Here is a 22,732-nt window from a genome sequence, read left to right on the forward strand (position 1 = left end):
TTTGCAAACTTTCTAATTGCCCTAGTGGTGGCTCTAGTAACCTCATTAGATCAGCCCCTGTGATTTCCATTTGTTGTACATCATTTTCTCGGCCTAAATCCCTGAACTGTGCTGCAAATTGTGACCAAGAGCCAAGTAAAGTCTCATCCTGGTACCATCGCACCCTCTCTTCAAGGAAACCAGGATGCATCGCACCTCCCATGTGTAGTAGGTGGGATGCATCCCTATTTCCCTGTGTTACAGGTGCGATGATCAGAAAAGGTTAATTTTGCCTCTAGTTCTTGGTTTTTCTTCACTCTTTTCAGCTCTATTCTGGAGTTTTTCTATCTGTGATCAGTATACCACTGTGGAAACCCCCTTCCTTTCCATCATTCCGCCTCCATTGTGCAAAGAAATGTGAATTTTTTTATGTATTTTCCGCCATTTTCAGTTCTCTTTTACAAAGTAGTAGCACAATCGAACTGTCGTCTTTTGATTTGAAAGTGTCACACGTGTCTTTTTCAGTTAAAGGAAAAAATTCCGTTGTTCTTGATGGTCGATTATATAGTTACTCTTGTATTTGATTTGAATTAGTACTTTTTCAAAGTGTCAAAAACAGTTTTCAATTCAAAATAGTAAAGTTTCGTCATTATCTTCCTTTCGTTTTGAAGATAAATTTGTTAGTACTATCACTTTGAAAGATAATTCAGATTTGTACTTAGCATTCTTTTTGTCATTCACACATTAAGAAATCTGAAAGAAAATACATGCATGTGCATTTGCATTTAGACTGTTTGTTGGCTTGATTTAGGACAACGCATCTAGTGTGTGCTCTCTACTCTATGTTGAAAGAATATCATCTCTCTTTCTTTAGTAGCTAGGATTTTCATCGCAAAAAGAAGATTAAACGATTGTTTATCATCTTAGATTGCATTTTATGAATTGTACATCTACATCACGTGGTGAGCCTGAAAGGAAAATTTCTTATGAAAGATCAACTGTAAAATTAATTTAATGAACCTAAAAATGCTTTGGAACCTAACGCGCAACATCTAGAAGTCTAGGCTAGAGATGTATTCTGGCGTCGTAAAACCTAGTAATTGTCGCTTTCACTGTTGGTTGGGTGATTCCTCCTCTTTGAGACGAAAAGTTCCAATACGAACTTATGCTCCCACGTACCGTCGAGTATATATTGGGAGACCACAATAGGCTATATCCTTTATCCATAGGAAGCCGTGTCTGCTGCCCTATCGATCGCAATGCACTGAACACAACATTCAGGAAGATTGACTGTCGTACCGTAAAAAGTGTTCTGAAGTTTTGTGATTGGTTTGGTAATCCATCTGCCTAGATTTCCAGAGTAGTCTCTTTCGTTCCTTTTTAGACTCCTTAAAGGAAAAGGTCCATCTGAGCACTTGTCACTTCCGGCTCATTAAAAATCAAAGGCGACTAGAGTAATCTTTTGTTTTTTCTTGACTCTTAAAAATTGAAAAAACAAGTTGTGTCAAAGCATCTGAAATTCATTTAATTCAGAAACATTTTCCCCTTTATTTTTAGTTGATCGAGTAATCCGCAATCGTGGAAGAAAGTTAATTGAAACCCCGTCATTCGCGGAGACTTACGAGTCAATCGTCTTTGTCCCCAGAATAAAAACTATTCCGGACAAAGTGAACTCGTTTAACTAGCTCAAAGTCCCCTGGTCAGGTTGGAACAAGTGTTCCAACACCCTCGGAGACTCTGGTTACTCCAAAAATTTCTGGTACCTGGTGGGCTCCAGTATTGTAGCAATAATACTACAACTCCTGGAGCTTCCTATCTCTAATTTTATCAAACCGGTAGTTCGTAACAAACTTGGAAGCGACGGTGCTGTATGCACAAGTACTAGCTCTTGTCGCAGCTGTCACTTGGTCAGCTGGCACAAGTCCGCTAGGGCTCAAGCCAACTTCTATATGTTCTCAGAAGAAGCTTTCTAAATGATGGACGAGGGCTATCTCAAAGGAAATTAACCTACTTTGCAATAATGAAATGAAAGCCAACAAAACAGGGAAACCCTAGTAAACCCTAATCTGACTAGTCTAATCTCTATGATGCAATGGTGGTAGTGCAAACTTCTAGAAATGATGCCATTACTTCAAGTGATATGAGATGCATGAGTTTAAGCTACTTCTACTGAAAAGAACATTGTTTTTGTATTTTTTCTTTATTGGTTGGAGTTATTATGATTTTGTTTCTTATTAGGGTTTGACTGTGCAGGGGTAGTTCGAAGGGAAAGAAAGCTTGGGAAAGGTCAGGAGGGCTAAGAGAGGTTCCAGAGGATCCAAAGCATCATTCCACAGAAGTCCACAACGTTCAGCTGCTCAGCAACCGAGGTTACAGGTTTCTACAGGATGTCTGCAGGGGATCCTACAAGAAGCTTGGGATTTCTACAGGAAGTTTGCTAACTTCTACAGGATGTTCTGTGGTTGGAGTTTTGGGTGATGGAGGAGTGGAGGAGTTGTATGGGTGGATAGGTAGGATGGAAAGGAGCTTAGGATGGCTCAGGGACAGAGATATGAGATGAGGAAAGAGTGCTTGCATCTAGTTGGTGAATGGAAGGGTGGAAGCAATGAAAAGTCCAAAAAGATGGAGCTACATGAACAGTGGAAGTGTTGGAAGGCAAACGATCTGAATAGAGGTTGGGTAGGTGGCTTTAGACGCGGTTGAGAAGAAGAAGAAGATAACAGGGTGATGCAACGCAGTGTAAAGGAAACAAATCTGCACAAAACCAAGAATTCATCAACCTATCCTAACTGTGTTATTAAATCAACGAACAACAATGTATACTTCAGAGAAAAATCGTGCATAGAGTTGGAATGAGGAAATACTGCTCAATATCAGAATGCATGGATGGATCTACAATTGAAATGACTATGTTGCAGCTTGAATGAAAGTGTATGACTGCGTTTTTGGTGGCTGGTACGGTCTACACCTCCAATCTCTAAACAGAGATGGCAGTGAGTGCACTGTCTGCCTTTTCTTGGAGCTCTAATGAATGTTTATCCTCCTACTCTAATCTAAGCAACTAAAAGCACTTGAACTGTAAACTAATCCTACTCAATCATATAAAAGAAATCAAATCAGCAGACTGTAATTCCTAAATGCATGTCAAAACAGAGGAATAAAGTGCTGAAAAGAAAGACAAATAACAATACAAGGAAGAGGAGGTCTATTGCTCTCAGGTTGGGCCCTAACCTGAGAGCTATAGCTCCCTTAAAAACTCAGAATTGAATCAAAAGTTGCCTGTCCTTATTGAATAATCATGAGTCTAATGACATGCCAAAACTGGCTTACAAAGAGCAAAAACCGAGCTGTAGCTCGTGCTTAGAAATTGCAACAGTAGTTCAAAAGTTCAAAAAAGATCCTATCAAAGGCTACGGCCTTAATATTTATACATGATGAGGATCAAGCTGGCTTCCTCAATTAATGGAGCTCGGTTGTCCAACTAAAAGTTAAACTGTTGTTCCTGTAGAACCCGTTGGCTGCCTTTAAGCTCGGTGGGGAGAGCTGTTGGAGCTCGGAGTTAGGGTGGAGATCATGAGGGAGGTTATTTAAGGCTGTAGACAACCTCCCTATAAACCTGCAATGCCACCTTTGCTATCTCCTTGTCTCCTTCTGCGTGGTCTTTGCTCCCTTTAATGCCAAAAAACCTGAAATCATCATGTATTAGCCACATAGATATAATGCCTGCCCTTCTTCCTACAAATAACACGAATATACCAAGAAATGAATGCATAAGTGATAAAAGATGAAGGGTTGAGCAAGGTAAGTAGGCCAAATGAGCCCAATTTGTTACCAAAAATTGGGGCTCATCATCACCCCCCAGCTAAAATATTTGCTCATCCTTGAGCAACTTAGTCCAAATCTTCATCCTTCATTGCTTTTACTACTTCCCTTACATCCCAAGCCTCTGTGGTAGTGTCCTCCTTGCTGATATGAAACCCAGCTTTCCTGTTCACCTCTTCCCATTGTTCACTGTCATCCTCCTCTGTGCTGCCTTCAGTCAATCCTAGCAGCAGTGGTGGGCTGAGTTTAAGGCCAATCCAGCTGGCCTGGAGGCTTTGCATGGATTTCTTGTAAAGGTCTACCCTTACCAAAGCTTCCCTCATCCGAGTTGGGGTATGGTACTCTCAGATTTTCAAACTGTGTGCCAAGGTATTCCATTTGCGTGTGCATGCTTGGGCAGCATTTTCTCCTAATAGTCTTTCCATGTCTTCAAAATGAGCTATGGCTTGGGCCTGTTGGTCCATAAATCTCAAGGAAGTTGTGGGATCAGTAGACAAGTGTTGGTGTGTTGAGATGAGTGCAACTGGATCCTCTGGTTCTGCTCGAATGAACAATGGCTCGTTCAATTCTCGGTTCATGACCGATTTTGGTTCAGCTGCTCTTTGATCCTCATGGTTCAACCATGAAGCGAACACCATCAATTGCATATCACCCAAGGCAGTATTGGGATCCCAGGAAACTTCATTAGGCAAGGCCAAATTGTGGAGGTAGAACTCTGCTAATTTGGCTTTATCTTCTGACGGACTAGTAATGCACAACTCAGAAAATTGTTGTGGGCCTTGGATCTGAGAAATACCTCTTTGTGCCAAGGTATTTATTTGGAACTGCAGCCATTGGTCTTTCAAGTACAAACCATAGGATTTTGCAGGTTGTCTGCACTGTATTGTCTCCATGGCCCAACTGGCCATGCAGGCCAGTTGTGCTTCCTTTTGCTGCAGCTGTTATTTTAGAGCTTGCACTTCAATTTGTGCTTGCTGTTCTGCTTCCTGTAGAAGTGTCATTGGCTCCTCAAGACCGGTGGTCAGCTCCTTTTTGCCTTTTTGTTCTTCTGTGGTGTCTTTGGAGGATGTACCCGCCCCTGCCCTCAGCTCCTGTAGCTGCAATCTTAGCTTCTGGTTTTCTTCCTGTAGGTACACTCTTTGGCAATTAGCCACATGTTTAGCCATGGCGAATTCACTCCTGACCTCCTTGAGTTGCTCTTGTAAGGGACCTATGTCCGCCACACCCTTTGACTTGGCGATCTTCATCCATGTGTGGGTACGGACTCTTTCTTCCTCTAATGCAAAAAACAGGGGTACAGTAAATTTCTGCGGTATGATTTTGCCCGCCTCTAAAAAGGTGTAGTATGAACTCAGACTAGGCTGAGGGCTGGGCTCTGGTATATGTTCTTTTTCTGCCTCTTTAGGTGGCTCTACCTCACCCTCCCTTGGTGGTGATGAGGGTCCTTCTCCTTCCCTCTTCTCTGTTTCCTGTAGCCGGGCCAGAGTGTCCTGTAGAACATTTTCAGCCTCCTGTAGCCGAGCTTTTTCAGTCAACAGGTCTAACCTTTCTTGCCACGTATTTTCCTCTGGGCTCCCCTTCTCATAGGTGACTGTTATCCTTGAGGGGGACTTTTCCTTGGGAGAAGTAGGGGTATCTTCAATGACAATCGGGCTGCTGGACGAAGGCTGTGGCTTGCCCGTTTTTATCCTAACACTTCTTCAAGCTTTAAAGTATAGAGGGGTCTCCCTCTTTCTCTTTTCTTTTGGCTTAGGTGGCGTGCTGAGGCCAGCCAGTACAGCTACTGCCTCCCTTGCTAGAGTGTCCGCCTTCTTCTCCTTGGGTTTCACCTTTTCAGGGCTTCCTATAGAAGACCCTGTTTTAGCCAATTTCGGGCTTCATGTAGAAGCCCCTGTTTCGGTAATTTTCGGGCTTCCTATAGAAGACCCTTTTACTGTTTTCGGGCTTCCTGTAGAAGCCTGTTTCTGCTTTCCTGTAGACACAGGTGTCGCCACCTTGGCTTGCTTTGCTGCATGGGTTTTGCTTTTTGGTTTGGTTGCGGGTGCTGATGAGGTACTTGTGCTGATGTGGACCTTCTCAGCTTTGTCCATTCTGCTCTGCAACCTTTTCTCTCTTGCTGACAAGATGGGTGTGTCACCTTTTTCCTCGGCATCCTTTTTCTCATGCTTCCTCCTTTGTTCTTTCTTCTGCACTGTGGTCGGGGTCTTCTGGCCTGTTTCTTTCTTTTCTGCGGCCACTGCTTCTTTTTCCTCACTATTGGAGGAACCACTTTCCTCGGTCAGCATCCTTATGTCTCCATCTCTTGTCAAATTTCTGAATGATTCCCATGAAAGGGGAACCTTATATGAATGTAGCGCATCCTCCACGAGAAGTTTGATCAATCCATGGTGGGCTACCTGATCTGGTATGCCTTCTTTTAACTTTGTGGCACACTCAATTAGAGACTGTAGCCGGAAATAAGGAATGCTCAGTTTGTTTTCTACAGGAAGATCAATCTGGTGTCTCAATTCAGTGAGCAACCTGAAGTGATACGCATACACGATGCTAAAACAGCCTTCACAGGTTATATACTTCATGATTTGCAGGCTAACTTCATTCCATGGTGGCAGCAAGCTGGTTTTTCGCACCCCATTTTTGTCCTCTGTGAATTCCTCCTTAGGTGGAAAGAATTCTTTCTTTGCCTGTTGGCTCAACTTCCTTTCTTCCTTATCCCATGGCAAACCCATTGGAAGTTCAGTAATTCGACTGATATATTGCGGGGTGAGCTTGAGGCTTAGGCCCCTGCAGTTCACGGTGGCTAGTGTTTTGGGTTTCGGCCTCAAGGCTTGTAAAAATTCTTCTGTCACTTCGTCGTCATGACCCTACAACTTGTCACAAAAGGATATCCATTGTGCCCGTGTGAAGCGCTCCACCACCTCCTGGTTTTCTCTTAATTTTGATGAATCAGTGGGTTCCCGTCTAATAAACCCACCCGACATGATAAAAACTGTTGCTAGAGGTGGCGAATGCGGAAGAAGTTTAGCTTATTGGGACTGAGCGTAGAATTACGCTTCCGTCGTGCAAATAATCCACAAAACTTATCCCTGAGGACCTTAACATAGTTTAATTCACTGACAGCCTGTAGAACGACATTCTATGCACAGCAGACAACAATTTCAACCATTTCCTACAACCAAACTGTAGACGACGATTCTGCCACCTTTAAAAACCAATTACATGGAGAGTTCAGGGTTACCTTTTTGTCTGCCACCTTTTTATGTGAGGAACTCGCCTTCTTGTAGAAACATCTTTCCTGTAGGAGCAGCTTTCCTGTAGGAGCAACTTTCTTGTAGGAGCAATGCGTGATTCCTGGGGAAGACTGCAGTTGGTCTGCGCTCTCGGTGGTGCTTCTCAGCCGTTCTGATAGCCAAAGGCTCGGAGTTTCGAACTGCAGAGGGATCTGAATGTTCACTCGAGGTTCAAATGGCGAATGATAAATGCATGCGGCCAATCTAGCCGATTAGATTTGAATCGGCGGAATCTGTGGCGCGGGGGTGAGCTGTCCCCGTCGGACCGTTGGATGACATCGTTCCATCATTTATCTACGAGTTCACTTACTATCGCATCATCCCTTCAGCATTTCCGCCATCGTTTCTTCTGCTAAATCTGTTTTTTCCGACGGGGATTGTTCTCACGTGTGTGCTGATCATTCCTTTTGTCACGGCCGCCACCCAAACATCTGACTGGACCATTAACTGGTCGACGTGGCCAGTCAACTGACCATACAGCCGCTCAACCCATTCACTTTACACTTTGCAAATAATTCAAAGTAAAATTCATGCGATCTGACGGAAGAAAGGGTCAAGACACTTACCTGCGCGGCTGCAACACGTTTTTTTAGGTTTTGGACAATGATGAATGGATCTATCTGCTACTGGTAAATTTGCATAGGCCCAGAGGTTCACGTTTACAGGCTGCCGACGATGGAGTTGATGCTTGGCTGCATGCATCCACGTTCATTGCATATGGCCAGCGCCTTGAATAGTATACACTCTAGCGGGCTTAACTGTTACAGGACTCCCGCGGGATGTCTTGTAACAGTTCTTCCTCCTTGGGTGCATGCTGCACGACGAAGGATCTGGCCTCCCGATCACGCTCCCAGGGCTTCTGGATGACTGGGCTGGATATGGTATGAGATCTCAGAGTTTTTTCATTTAAAAATTGCTTTTTCTTGAGAACTCATCGATCTGCTTTGCTGGTGCAGGTAACTTCGTTGCATGTCGACAAGGATGGCAGGACGAGTTGACAACAATGTGCAAGGGAGATAACAATAGCTTGCATGCGTCCAAACCGATCCTTAGTTGTTAGATTTCCTCATAAAATGGATTCTGGGCTGTCCTGAACTTCTACAGGAAGTTTTCTGTAGAAATACAGAGCTTCCTGTAGGAAGGTTGCGTTTCCTGTAGAGAGTCTGCACCTTCCTGTAGAAAATCTGCATCTTCCTGTAGAAAATCTGCATCTTCCTATAGAAGACTGAAGCTGTGATAAAATTGCGCATACTTTGGAGAAAATGAGTATTCTTGGGGGAGGTGCTCGTGAGGTCTCCTGACAGCATGATAAGGACCCTTAGCTTTGAGTTGAGAGGCTTCCTCTCCTCCATAGAACACCTGCAACTTGCATGCAATTTTACATTATGAATTTGCTGATCTTGTTTTTTTTCTTAATGTTTTTTTTTTTTTTTTCTTTTTTTTTTGAAAGATAACAGGGGCGCCTCAATAAGGTTTTCACCCTTTCCATCTGCCCTGAGCGCCTCAAAGAGGTTTTCACTCAAGGATCTTTTTCCAATCTCTTTTTTTTTTTTTTTTTTTGAAAGACAATAGGGGCGCCTCAATGAGGTTTTCACCCCTACCACCTGCCTTGGGCGCCTCAGAAAGGTTTTCACCCAAGGATCTTTATTATCTTTTTCTCTTTTTTTTTTCCTTTTTTTTTAGATATTTCAGGGTATGCCCAAAGGAGAGGCAGAACCCTTCTCTATGACCAACACTGATTTCTCCATAGTTTTGATGAACTCTTGTCTTGAGAGAGGCTTCCTGTAGATCTTCAATCGATGCCCATTGACAAGCATGGGGATGGCTTCCTCATCAATGGTCCGAATAAGAACAGATCCATTGTCATGACATTTTTCCACTGCATATGGTCCTAGCCATCTGGTTCTAAGCTTTCACTTGAAATCTTTGTATCCGGAGTCATACAACAAAGCCCAATCTCCCGGCTGGAATTTCTTGTCATGGAGATGTTGGCCATGCCACACCTTTCTCTGAAGTTGAACCACTTCTGAGTGAAGGAGGGCCTGCATTCGGTGCTCATCCAGTCCATTCAACTGCAATAACCTTTCTTGTTGTGCATGGCTGAGATCTAGGTCCAGCTGAGCTACCATCCTCAAAGTGTTGTATTCAAACTCAATGGAAAACAAAGCTTTCTTCCCATAGACCAGCTCATAAGGTGTGAAGCCGGTGGTGGTCTTCCAGGTGGTGTTGTAAGCCCATGTGGCCTCAACCAGGCGATCTGCCCAGTCTTTTCTGCTGCTGCTCACCACCTTAGTCAAGATCACTTCTAATGCTCTATTGGTGACTTCCACCTGCCCATTTGCTTGAGGGTGATAGGGGGTGGAAGTCCTATGCTTGATCTTGTGGTGAGCTAGTAAGTCTTCAACCAGGTTGGATGTGAACTGGCTCCCTTCATCGGTGACTAGCTCTCTTGGGTAGCCAAACTTGTAGAAGATGTTTTCTCTTAAGAACTCAGCCACGTTTTCTTCTGTTGCTGCTTTGATTGCTTTAGTCTCTGCCCACTTTGTCAGGCAGTCAGTACACACAATGATGTAAGACCTTTGCCTCGAAGGAGGGTTGATTGGACCCACAAAGTCCATGCCCCACTTCTCAAATGGCTCAAGAGTCACTTGAGGTTGGAGAGGCATCTCATCCCTTTGAGTCGGTTTCCCCATTCTTTGGCATTGGTCACATTGGCTGATATATCTTCTGACATCTTGATGAAGTGTGGGCCAATAGTAGCCTACCTGTAGGATCTTGAAGGCAGTTCTATTTGCTGCAAAACGTCCTCCACAAGGCCCATCATGACAGGTGAGGAGGATATCAAGGACTTCCTCCTCCCTTACACAATGCCTTAAGATCTGATCGAGGCCAAGCTTGAACAGATTGCCCCCGATCCAAGTAAATGAGGCACTTTTTCTGATGATTCTGCTCTTCTCTCTTGAAGATAGGTGCGGAGGGAACTATGCTGAAACAAGGTAGTTTGCTATATTAGCAAACCATGGAGAGAGTGCTGAGATAGAAAACAGATGTTCATCGGGCATCTGGTCATCCACTGTTCCATCCTCATCTGCAAACAAATCCAATCTAGATAAAAAGTGAGCAACAACATTTTCTTTACCTGGTTTGTCAACAATGGTCAAATCAAACTGCTACAACAAAAGTAACCATCTAATATTACGAGCATTCACATCTGGTTTATTCATTAAATATCTAATTGCAGCATGGTCTGTATGTACAAATGTTTGATAGCCAGTGATATAGTGTCGGAACTTGTTCAGTGCATGGACCACAGCCAAAAACTCTTTCTCAGTTACAGTGTAATTCAACTCAGCTTTGGACAAGTTTTTACTAACAAAGTAAATGGCATATGGAAGTTTTTGTTCAACTTGTCCTAAAGCTGCACCTATGGCTTTGTTCGAGGCATCAGTGTGGATGTGGAAAGGTAGGGCCCAGTTTGGACCTCTCAGGATTGGGGCTGACACCAACTTGTCCTTTAATTCATTCAAAGCCCTCTGACAATCATTAGTCCACTTAAACTCCACATCTTTTGCCAACAGGCCAAACAATGGCGAGGCTAGCTTGCTGAAGTCCTTAATGAATCTCCTGTAATACCCTAATAATCCTAAGAAACTCCGAACATCCCTTACCTTTTGAGGAGGTGGAACCTTCTTGATGAGAGCAATTTTTTAGGATCCACCTGTAACCCTTAGCAAGAAATGGTATGGCCTAGCACGGTCCCTTCAGTCATCAGGAATTCAAATTTTTCAGGACTAAGGGACAGGTTCATCTCAATGCATTTGGTTAGGACTTTTCCCAGATTGGACAATGCTTCCTGGAAATTGGCCCCATAAGGAGTGAAGTCATCCATATAGATTTCCACTGCATCATGGACCAGCTCCGAGAAGATGCTCAAGACAACTCTCTGGAAGGTAGCAGGAACATTGCATAGCCCAAAGCGAAGAACTCGGTAGGCAAAGGTACCCCAAGTACAAGTGAAGGTGGTCTTATCTTGGTCTTCCGAGCTGATTTGAATCTGGTTGTACCCGCTAAACCCATCCATGAAAGAGAAGAACTTCTTTCCTACCAGTCCATCCAACACTTGATCTATGAAAGGTAGAGGGAAATGGTCTTTCTTGGTAGCTTTGTTCAGTTCTCGGTAGTCCACACAGATTCTCCACTTCCCATTCTTCTTGGGAACCAACACCAGAGGGGACACCCATTCACTACCTGAGATGGGGTAAATGAATCCGGTATCCAACAGTTTTTGCAATTCTTCCTTGACAATGTCCTTAAGGGCTGGATTCATTCTCCTCTGAGGTTGCCTAACCGGTTTGCAACTCTCTTTGATGTATATGTGATGGGTACAGACCGAGGGATGGACTCCTTTCATCTCCTTATAGCTCCAAGCAAAAGCATCTAGGTGACTGGCCAACAGGCTACACAACTCCTTTTCCTGGGAAAGAGATAGGGAGGAGCTGATCTTTAACGTTCTCTCAGGGCCGAACTCCACATTCTTGACTTTGGGAGTGACAGGGTTGGTCGTACAAAGATCCACTAAGGTGCTGGCTTGGGAATCCTCCACCAATTTCTCTAAGGAGAGTGCACTGGAAGGTGGATTATGGATCAAGGTCTCAATCAAGTCATCCTCGGTTGGGGGGTCTCTTCTAGTGGTATCTAGGGTGCACAAAGGTGCTGAGTACACTTCATCCTCTTCTCCTTCCTCCAACCAAAGTGGTAAGTCATGCTCTAAGGAAGGTTGGGCAGGAGGATATAGGACTAGCTGCTTGGACATAGGACCATTCTTGATGGTCATATTTCCTGCACGATAATTTATGTAAGCATTTGTAGTGGATAACCAAGGCCTTCCCAAAATAAGAGGATATCCAGTAAGCTTTGCCTTGGGTTGCAGCACCAAGAAATCTGCAGGGTATTCCCAAGAGTTGACAGAGACCAAGACATCCTCCACAATCCCTTCGGGAGTCACAGTGGAGCGATCTGCTAGTTGCAGAACTGTCGAGGTCTTCCTCAAGGAACCCTAAAGATTGAGTTTGAGCATGGTATCCCTGGTCATCACATTAATGGCAGCCCCCAAATCAATCAAAGTGTGAGGTATGATGATGCCATTGATGTGGACATCTACTACAGGACTCCCAGGATCTAGATACTTTGGGCAGATGACTTGTCCTAACATAAGGTCAGACAGTTGTCCTAAGACATTGATGGTTGAAGCATCTCTCTTTCGCCTGCCTGGGTGTTTGAAACACTTTTCCTTAACCAGTTTGTTGTATATTGGTACATCCTTGATGGCTTGGAGAAGTGGTATTTTCACACACAACTGCTTGAGCTCACCCAGAAGCTCATCCTCCTCTAGGTTGGGTTGTGTGGTGGCTGTTAATCTCTCAGGAAAGGGTGGAATAGCCTTTGGTTCACTTTCCTGTTTATCTTCCTCATCCTCTGGGGGAGGAGGTTGGCGATCTGGAAGAGTCTTGCCAGATCGAAGATTGATCTCCTAGATCTCCACAACATAAGTAGGGCATGATGTTTCCCCAGTGTATACCTGCTGGGCCTGTCTATTGTTGGGGTTCGGGTTCGGTTGGGCAGGTATTTGAGGTTGCCTTGGAGGAGCAGGAGGTAATGGTTGAGGTTGAACTGGTGGTGGAGGCAAAATGGCAGGAGGAGTGTTGTATTGGGGCCTCCACCCCGACTGAGGTGCATTCCACTGAGGCTGTGGCTGGGCCGGTGAGTGATAAGAATGAGTAGTGGGTTGAGTAGGGTACTGAGGTGGATAAGACCATGGAGGAGGCATAGACCAAGAAGGATGAGCAGGGGGACCCCAGGAAGGCATAGGAGTCGATTAGTTGGGGCTGTAATAAGCTTGAGGTGCCCCTTGCATCCCCTGTTGGTAAGTTCTAGGTCCTTGTGGCCTCCTTTGGTTGAGGTAATAGAGAGGTTCAGTGGGAGCTTCTGTCGCTTGGTACATGGCTTTAAATCCAGGTAAGGTTGGACATTGGTTTGTGGGATGGTCCTCCTCACAAACGAAACACACTTCAACCGAATGCAATGGACATTCGTTCTTAGGGTGTCCCTTGGTACATCTAGGACAGAAGATAGCCAAGGCTCTCTCAGCTCTTCCCTCTTCTGCTGGATCCTGAATGTCTCCAGTTGCATGGAAATGGTCTGTCTCACCTCACTCTTAAGATCTCCCAATTGATTTGGAAACTCATGTTTGGAGAAAGGGACACCAGTTGAGAGGAGGTTTCCTCTACCTCATTTCCGAGTGGCCCTGGAGTGGTTTCTAAACACAGTCTTGATATCCTCATAAGGCAGTTGGTAAATGTCCCCCCCAGCTAACATGTGAAGGGTATCTAAGAGGTCTTCAGGGACTCCTCGGAGCAGGACCAACTTGAGGGATTCAGGGTCAAGTGTGCACCTGACCCGCTTATAGCTAAGTTGGAACCTCTCCTCATAATCCTCTAAGGACTCATCATTTCCCATGGTCATCCGAAAGATTTCTCCCTTGGTTTCCTTGGACCTACAGTAATCCCGGTACTTGGTATTGAAAGCTTGCTGCATCTGAGCCCAAGTGGTGATACTATTCCCAGGTAAGCCCATGAACCAACGTAATGCTGCATCCTTAAGAGTGGAAGGGAAGAGTTTTAGCTTCTGCTCATCTTCAATATAGTCATAGGTTCTACAAAGGACAACAAACTCAAACAGGAAGGTATCAGGATCTTCAGTAGTCAGTCCGTGGAAGTGAGGTAAAGCGGAGGGGCTAATGTTCTTCATTTTCATCTCTCCATTGGTCTCTCGGATGGGGAAGGCACCTTCTATTCTCTCATCTTCTCTTCTATTGTCAGCCATAGCTTCAGATGGGATGGTCTCTAATTCTTCTTTTGCTATAGGATCTTCGTATATCTCAGGAGGTTCACCTATAGGTTCTTCTGGATCACTGTCACCGAAGAAGAGAGAAGGGTGACTCAATGATGTGGTGGGGGTGTTGGGTAAGAATTTGGCTGTTTATCTCGATTCCTACGAGGTATGAAATGGAAAGACTTTTTTTTTTCTTGCTTTTGTTTTTTCTGTGGTACCTGCAAAACTGAAACAGATGGATCTACAACTAACTATAAAGATGCAGAATTAAATTGAAAGCAGGAAAGAACTAATCTACTTTGCTTCAAATGAAATTGCAGGAATGGAAATGCTAGTCTACGCTTGCAGAATTGAAACACTAATCTACGCTTGCAGAAATGAAATGCTAATCTACGCTTGCAGAAATGAAATTGTAGAAATGAAATGATAATCTATGAAAGCAGGAAATGCTAATCTATGAAAGCAAGAAATGCTAATCTATGAAAGCAGGAAATGTCTATGCTACTTTTGCAGAATGGAAATGAAATAAACTACTTGGCAGAAGGCAAGAGTAAGAAAATAGAAGAAAAGCAACAATTACTAATACTCTGACGCTTCCCCGGAAACGGCGCAAAAAAGATGGTGGGCTCCAGTATTGTAGCAATAATGCTACAACTCCTGGAGCTTCCTATCTCTAATTTTATCAACCCGGTAGTTCGTAACAAACTTGGAAGCGACGGTGCTGTATGCACAAGTACTAGCTCTTGTCGCAGCTGTCACTTGGTCAGCTGGCACAAGTCTGCTAGGGCTCAAGCCAACTTCTATATGTTCTCAGAAGAAGCTTTCTAAATGATGGATGAAGGCTATCTCAAAGGAAATTAACCTACTTTGCAATAATGAACTGAAAGCCAACAAAACAGGGAAACCCTAGTAAACCCTAATCTGACTACTCTAATCTCTATGATGCAATGGTGGGAGTGAAAACTTCTAGAAATGATGCCATTACTTCAAGTGATATGAGATGCATGAATTTAAGCTACTTATACTGAAAAGAACATTGTTTTTGTATTTTTTCTTTAGTGGTTGGAGTTATTATGATTTTGTTTCTTATTAGGGTTTGACTGTGCAGGGGTAGTTCGAAGGGAAAGAAAGCTTGGGAAAGGTCAGGAGGGCTAGGAGAGGTTCCAGAGGATCCAAAGCATCATTCCACAGAAGTCCACAATGTTCAGGTGCTCGGCAACCGAGGTTACAGGTTTGTACAGGATGTCTGCAGGGGATCCTACAGGAAGCTTGGGATTTCTACAGGAAGTCTGCTAACTTCTACATGATGTTCTGTGGTTGGAGTTTTGGGTGATGGAGGAGTGGAGGAGTTGTATGGGTGGATAGGTAGGATGGAAAGGAGCTTAGGATGGCTCAGGGATAGATATATGAGATGAGGAAAGAGTGCTTGCAGCTATTTGGTGAATGGAAGGGTGGAAGCAATGAAAAGTCCAAAAAGATGGAGCTACGTGAACAATGGAAGTGTTGGAAGGCAAACGATCTGAACAGAGGTTGGGTAGGTGGCTTTAGATGCGGTTGAGAAGAAGAAGAAGATAACAGGGTGATGCAACGCAATGTAAAGGAAACAAATCTGCGCAAAACCAAGAATTCATCAACCTATCCTAACTGTGTTATTAAATCAACGAACAACAATGTATACTTCAGAGAAAAATCATGCATGGAGTTGGAATGAGGAAATACTGCTCAAGATCAGAATGCATGGATGGATCTACAATTGAAATGACTATGTTGCAGCTTGAATGAAAGTGTATGACTGCGTTTTTGGTGGCTGGTACGGTCTACACCTCCAATCTCTAAACAGAGATGGCAGTGAGTGCACTGTCAGCCTTTTCTTGGAGCTCTAATGAATGCTGATCCTCCTACTCTAATCTAAGCAACTAAAAGCACTTGAACTGCAAACTAATCCTACTCAATCATATAAAAGAAATCAAATCAGCAGACTGTAATTTCTAAATGCATGTCAAAACAGAGGAATAAAGTGCTGAAAAGAAAGACAAATAACAATACAAGGAAGAGGAGGTATATTGCTCTTAGGTTGGGCCCTAACCTGAGAGCTATAGCTCCCTTAAAAACTCAGAATTGAATCAAAAGCTGCATGTCTTTATTGAATAATCATGAGTCTAATGACATGCCAAAACTGGCTTACAAAGAGCAAAAACCGAGCTGTAGCTCGTGCTTAGAAATTGCAACAGTAGTTCAAAAGTTCAAAAAAGCTCCTATCAAAGGCTACGGCCTTAATATTTATAAATGATAAGGATCAAGCTAGCTTCCTCAATTAATGGAGCTCGGTTGTCCAACTAAAAGTTAAACTGTTGTAAACTGTTGTTCCTGTAGAACCCGTTGGCTGCCTTTAAGCTCGGTGGGGAGAGCTGTTGGAGCTCGGAGTTAGGGTGGAGATCACGAGGGAGGTTATTTAAGGCTGTAGACAACCTCCCTATAAACCTCCAATGCCACCTTTGCTGTCTCCTTGTCTCCTTCTGCGTGGTCTTTGCTCCCTTTAATGCCAAAAAACCTGAAATCATCATGTATTAGCCACATAGATATAATGCCTGCCCTTATTCCTACAAATAACACGAATATACCAAGAAATGAATGCATAAGTGATAAAAGATGAAGGGTTGAGCAAGGTAAGTAGGCCAAATGAACCCAATTTGTTACCAAAAATTGTGGCTCATCAGTACCCCTGCCTTTACAGAAGAAGTTCCACAGCCACAAGAGAATAGTAAAACTGATCCTAGTGTGAAGGTAAACACTTCTATACCTGAACCGACTACATCCATAGATGATTTGAAAGGTGTTGTTCCCCAAACATTAGTCGCTGCAGAATCTATACCTTCTTTGACACCAGAAATATTTTACGGACCTGACGGTCTACCTCTTTCACCCGATTTGATTGCTATAGAAGAGATTGTAGAGGATCCACCATCTAGTACTCCATCGCAATTTGGAGTAGGGGTCACTCTATATCCTTCTTCATCAGAAATTAGTCTACCATTATCGGAAGTTCCTGTAGAATCGCTAGGAAAACTTATGGATAGACTAGATATGTCTGAACAACCATCGATATCTAGGATTGTGTCATCTGACACAGCAGCGGTAGAACTTCCTATTGCTACTCCAACAATGTTCGCTGGCATACTGTCTGTCGCAACTAGCTCTCAATCACTAGATGGGATCCATCCAGGGGTTGTTTCGACGGTATGGCCTGTTCCCGTTTGTTCTTCTGGAATAATATCTGGAATCTCTTATGTTGAGTCTCAACAAATTGATCCTTCGCAATGTCAATTTGGGCAGTATGGTCCTCAAAGCCAAATAATTCCCTTAAGCACCGAATTACCGCCGTATGGGGGGCAATATGCCCTTTCAATGTCTCTTCCAGGAGGTCAAACATATGAGAGTTCCCAACAGAATTCAGGCTATGCTGGAATTACATCCAGTGGTTGGATGCCAATACTGCGTCAACAACCAAGAGTTGTATACTCAATGCAACAAAGTATGCCTATGTCAAATATTCCCACTACACCAGCTATTGTGACGGTGTCGCAAGTACAAGCGTTACCTATTGTATGCCAACCTCAAGTCTCTCAGGTCGCAATCCAACAACCCCTTGTCCCTACGACGCCACCACAATCATCAGTTAGTGGCTCCTTAACTAGAGTGACCCAGGCTCAAACGGGTACCATTACCCCTCATCTCAGTCAAACAACCAGTATTGGGCAACAACACATGGTCTCACAACCATGGCTGGTGCAATATCAACAACCACAATTCCAACAAGTTTACCAAGGATCTGAGCACCAAGTCTTTGCGAGTAATGGGCAGCCCTATATTCAAAATGGGCAACATCAACCATTTCATAATGGTTATGCCCATCAACCTTATCAAAGTTATCAACATCAAATGCACTATGCTAGTATGCAAAGACCCACTACTCAGGAAATCCCATCTTATCCTGGGTACGCTTCGCCAAACCTGAATCAACAGTCGCCCTTCGTGGCAACTTTAGAGTTACTAGATCTAAACCGGTTAACGAATGATCCAATCGCCTACGCCCCTTGGTGGCCAACGATTCCTCACAAATTTCCGTTAGATATTCCTAAAATTAATGCAAATTTGGGTGAAGACCCGTCGAATCATGTGATGACCCTTCACCTGTGGTGTTCATCTAACACCCTAAATGATGATTTGATCAGGCTTCGCCTTTTTCAAAGAACATTAACTGGTCCGGTATCAAAATGGTATATCGAATTGCCTAAAGCATCGTTTGATAACTTTAGTGCCCTAGCCACAACCTTTTTAACCCATTTTCAGTTACCTATAAGGTACGAAAAGGGAACAGAGCTCCTTACAAAATTCAAGAAAACGACGGCCACTCACATATTTGATCATATTCATGAGTGGATACGTCTTCGTAGAATGGTAAAAACATATGTTCCTAATCAACTATTGGCTAAATGGTTTATTATGTCATTGTTACCTTCTATTACAGAAGATGTGGCAAAGGGAGGAGTCATCACTGAAGAGCAAGTAATTGCTCGTGCACAATATCTAGACTTGATCTATACTCAGTCTGGCACGCTCTACGATACAATCCTTGATGCTCCTATACCGGAATTTTCCATTCCTTCATCTCCTAAATCAAACAAAGACTCTCATGTCGGGGACGGCATGATAGGAATGACTAGCACGAAAACCATAAAGGCCAAGTCGAAAAGGTCCGTATGGTTCCAAGTCAAAATGCAAATGAAGAACTTCTCGCCTTGGAAGTAAATTCCGTATCGACTGACAAAGGCAAAGAAACCAAGCAACCTAGAGGCAAGAAGAAAAAGAAAGGGAAGAAGAAAAAACAGGAGGAGTCGTCCCCTGAAAAATCTTCTGCAAACCCTTCTGGAGATAGGAAACCAAAAATTCCATGCCTAATATGTGATGAGGATCATTGGACAAGAGAATGTCCGTATAAAGCTGAGCTTAGAAAGTTCTTCAAGAATTCAAAAACCTTGCCAGTATTGACGGAACCATTTCCAAATCCAGGAACAAATCTGGTTGCTAGTGACAATGCTTCCCCGTCCCAAGTGCTAATGTTGTCGGTTTCAAAGCAGCAAAATGATGCTTTGATATCGACAAGGAATAAAGATTACGGGAATCCACAGCTGTCGGACAACAAGGCCAATGATCAACCCAGTAGTTTGAAAACAACTTCGACCGAAGTTGTGCGACCCATCATTCCTGAACTAACGATAAAGCCGCCAAAGGGAGTAGTACACAATCGACATTTAATCCTCGTGCCAGAGCAGCATAGCATTATAATATAGTGGAGGATCTAGCCCAATCACCATCCGCCATGTCGACACTTGAGGCACTACAAAATTGCCCCTCCAAAAAGCAGTCTTTATTATCAGCGATAGGTGGGATTGACCCAACGAATTCCAATCTTGTGTCCTTTAATCACAAAGGATATGACCCTCAGTTACCAGCTCAACTAGCTTTCCTCATTCAAGTGAAAGCCCTCAACAAAAATGTTCATTGAACAATTATTGATGAGGGGGCATCTACATGTATTATGTCGATGAGTTGCTGGAAAACTTTAGGATCTCCACCCTTTTCGCGATCTTCGACAACATTAAAAGCATTTGATGGATGAACATACACCCCATATGGGATTTTAAGTAACTTGCAAGTTGAATTGGGGGGAAAAATAGTAGAAATAGATGTTGAAGTAATTGACGGAAACCTCGATTACAACATCCTACTCGGAAGGCCCTGGATATATGCTATGGCAGCCGTTGTGTCGACCTATTTTAGGAAGATTGCATTTCCCTTTCAAGGAGGAATTACAATCGTCGACCAACAAACTTTTCTCCCCAACAGTTCACAACTTACGGGAAGCATTCCGATGATCCATGGAAGCCCTCATTCACTTCAAAATATCGGAGTAGGCCTACTAAAATACCCTATATTAATGGGGACTTTTTCCCTACTGCCTCCAATAAATCTAGTGGAAGTGGCAATGGTGGGAACCTGCAATATGATATTTTCTATTCAAAAGATCTCTGAAAATGATATTAACATGGATCATCTACAGGTATTGCCTCCAAGCCTAATAGAAATTTGCTAGCAATCAATGTTTTTGGCATGGGAGGCAAACCCAAATCAACGCTCATCAAGTGTTTGGATAGATAGGTCTAAGGAATATGGTGCCCCTTCAGATCCTTTGTTGCAAGTACATTATACAGATGAAGGAATTGTTTAGTCAATGATGATTGACGGGGCACCATGGGAAGATTACCACCATCGTTCCCATCTTCTGGATTACAAAGAAGATACTCCTAATGACCTTCATCATCCCTCAGTTTTTGATTTTTTATCAAATACTGTAAACACGGTGGATTCCGAATGAAACTTGTCCAATATTGAAGAGACTATCGCCATAAATATCTCGACCAGAACAGATGTTGTAGAGAGTATTCATGTCAGAAAATCTTGTTCTCCTTCAGGACTAGAAATATATAACGCTCTTTTTCACAAATTCAGAGATGTCTCTGCTTGGTCATATGATGAAATTCCAGGCATTGACTCGAGCATAGTTGACCATGAAATTAAGATGTATCTAGATGTCAAACTGGTATGATAATGGCTACAGCAGGTGCACCCCAAGAAAGCCGCTTCCATCAAGGCAGAAGTTGAAAAACTTCTCCATGCTGGTTTTATTTACCCAGTTCCTCTAACCGATTAGGTATCAAATATTGTTCCTGTAATGAAAAAAACAAGGAACGATTAGAGTGTGTGTCGATTATAGGGATGTAAATCAAGCTTGTCCAAAAGACAACTACCCTACACCCTTCATTGACCAGATAATTGATGAATGCGTCGGATGTGAAATCTTCACATTTATGGATGGATTTTCCGGGTATAATCAAATAAATATCCGCCCATAGGACCAGTCAAAGACGGCATTTATTTGTCCGTGGGGCACATTTGCATATCGCAAGCTACCCTTTGGTTTAAAGAACATAGGGGCAACATTTCAGAGGGCAATGAATTATGCCTTCCATGACATCAAAAATATCGTTCAACCATATCTCAACGATCTTCCGGCTCATTCGCGAAAGTGGACCGATCATCCGCAGCATTTGAGAGCGATATTTCTATGTTGCCAACACTACAAGATACAACTCAATCCACACAAATGTGTATTCTGTGTCAGTTCTGGTCGTTTACCTAGCTTTGCGGTCTCAAAGGACGGGATTTGTCTCGACCCATGTAAGGTTGAGGCAATCATTAATTTGCCTCCACCTTCAAATTTGCTTCAGATTCAGAAACTCCAAGGGAAAGCAAACTTTCTGAGAAGGTTCATTCCAAATTACGCCGAACTTGCTAAAGGTTATACTCGTCTATTGAAAAAGAAGTACCCTTCCTCTAGGATCAGGTCGCGCAAGATTCCTTTGATGCTTTAAAAGAATCCCTAATAAAAGCATCATTAATGTACGCTCCTGATTAGCAAAAAGACTTTAACTTGTATCTATCTGCAACGGATACAACCATCGCAATGGTTTTAGTTCAAGAAGAAAATGGAATTGAACATCCTATATATTATTTAAGTAGAAAATTAAATGATACAGAAATAAAGTACTCCTATGTTGAAAAGCTAGCTCTCGCAGCTGTTCAAGCGATATAGCGATTTCGACACTATATCCTCTTTCGAAAAACTACCATTCTGTCAGATTGCAAACCCATGACTCATATATTGTCGTGACAGTTGCTGGGGGGCAAATATTCCAAATGGATAGCAATTCTACAAGAGTTTGATTTGCAATTTATAAAATCCAAATCAAAGAAATCCCTGGTTTTCGCAGAGTTACTGTGCAATCTCCCATCGTCGTCCAATGATGTAACATCAGAAGAAATAATCGTGGACGAATCTTTGTTTCTGATATCTTCAAGCAATCCATGGTATGGAGGCATACTAATCTATCTCCAAACCCAATCATATAGGTTTAATACCTCCTACTCGGAACAACGATGCATTCGATACCAAGCAAAAGACTACATGATCGTCGGTGATACACTTTACCGTCGTGGTGTCGATATAGTTCTGAGGAGGTGCCTCACCCACGAGGAGGCCGAAAAAGTCCTGAATGATTGCCATTCAGGTGCGTGTGGAGGGTATCAATCTGGTTATGCTACGACGCAAAATATTTTACGAGTAGGATACTTCTGGCCAACAATGTTTAAATATTGCATAACCACAGTCAGAAGTTTCCATGCATGTCAAATCTTTGATCAAAAAACTAGAATACCACCCGCACCTCTGCAACCAGTAGTCGTTGTTGGGCCATTTGCCAAATGGGGCATAGATTTCATGACATGTAACCCCACCTCAACCAGGGGGCATGGGTATATCATAGTCGCAGTAGACTATTTTACCAAATGGGCCGAGGTGATGCCTACATTAAACAACAATGGCGAAACAACTGCCCTCTTCTTTTTCAATCATGTACTCTCTAGATTCGGCGTTCGACAGGCCATAGTCACAGATCATGGATCGCATTTTCGCAATCACATGATGGTTGAGTTGGCTGCCAAGTTAGGACTGTCCCACGATAGCTCTACTCAGTATTATCCGCAGGCTAACGGACAAGTTGAGGCAATCAACAAGGTCCTGAAGTGGATGCTACAAAGGATGATTGGAGTCCACAAAAGGAGTTGGCACTTGA

The sequence above is a fragment of the Pinus tabuliformis genome, chromosome 1_1 (genome assembly GCF_031772625.1).
Source record: "Pinus tabuliformis cultivar Carrire ecotype Pingquan chromosome 1_1, CPIR1, whole genome shotgun sequence".
NCBI lineage: Eukaryota > Viridiplantae > Streptophyta > Pinopsida > Pinales > Pinaceae > Pinus > Pinus tabuliformis.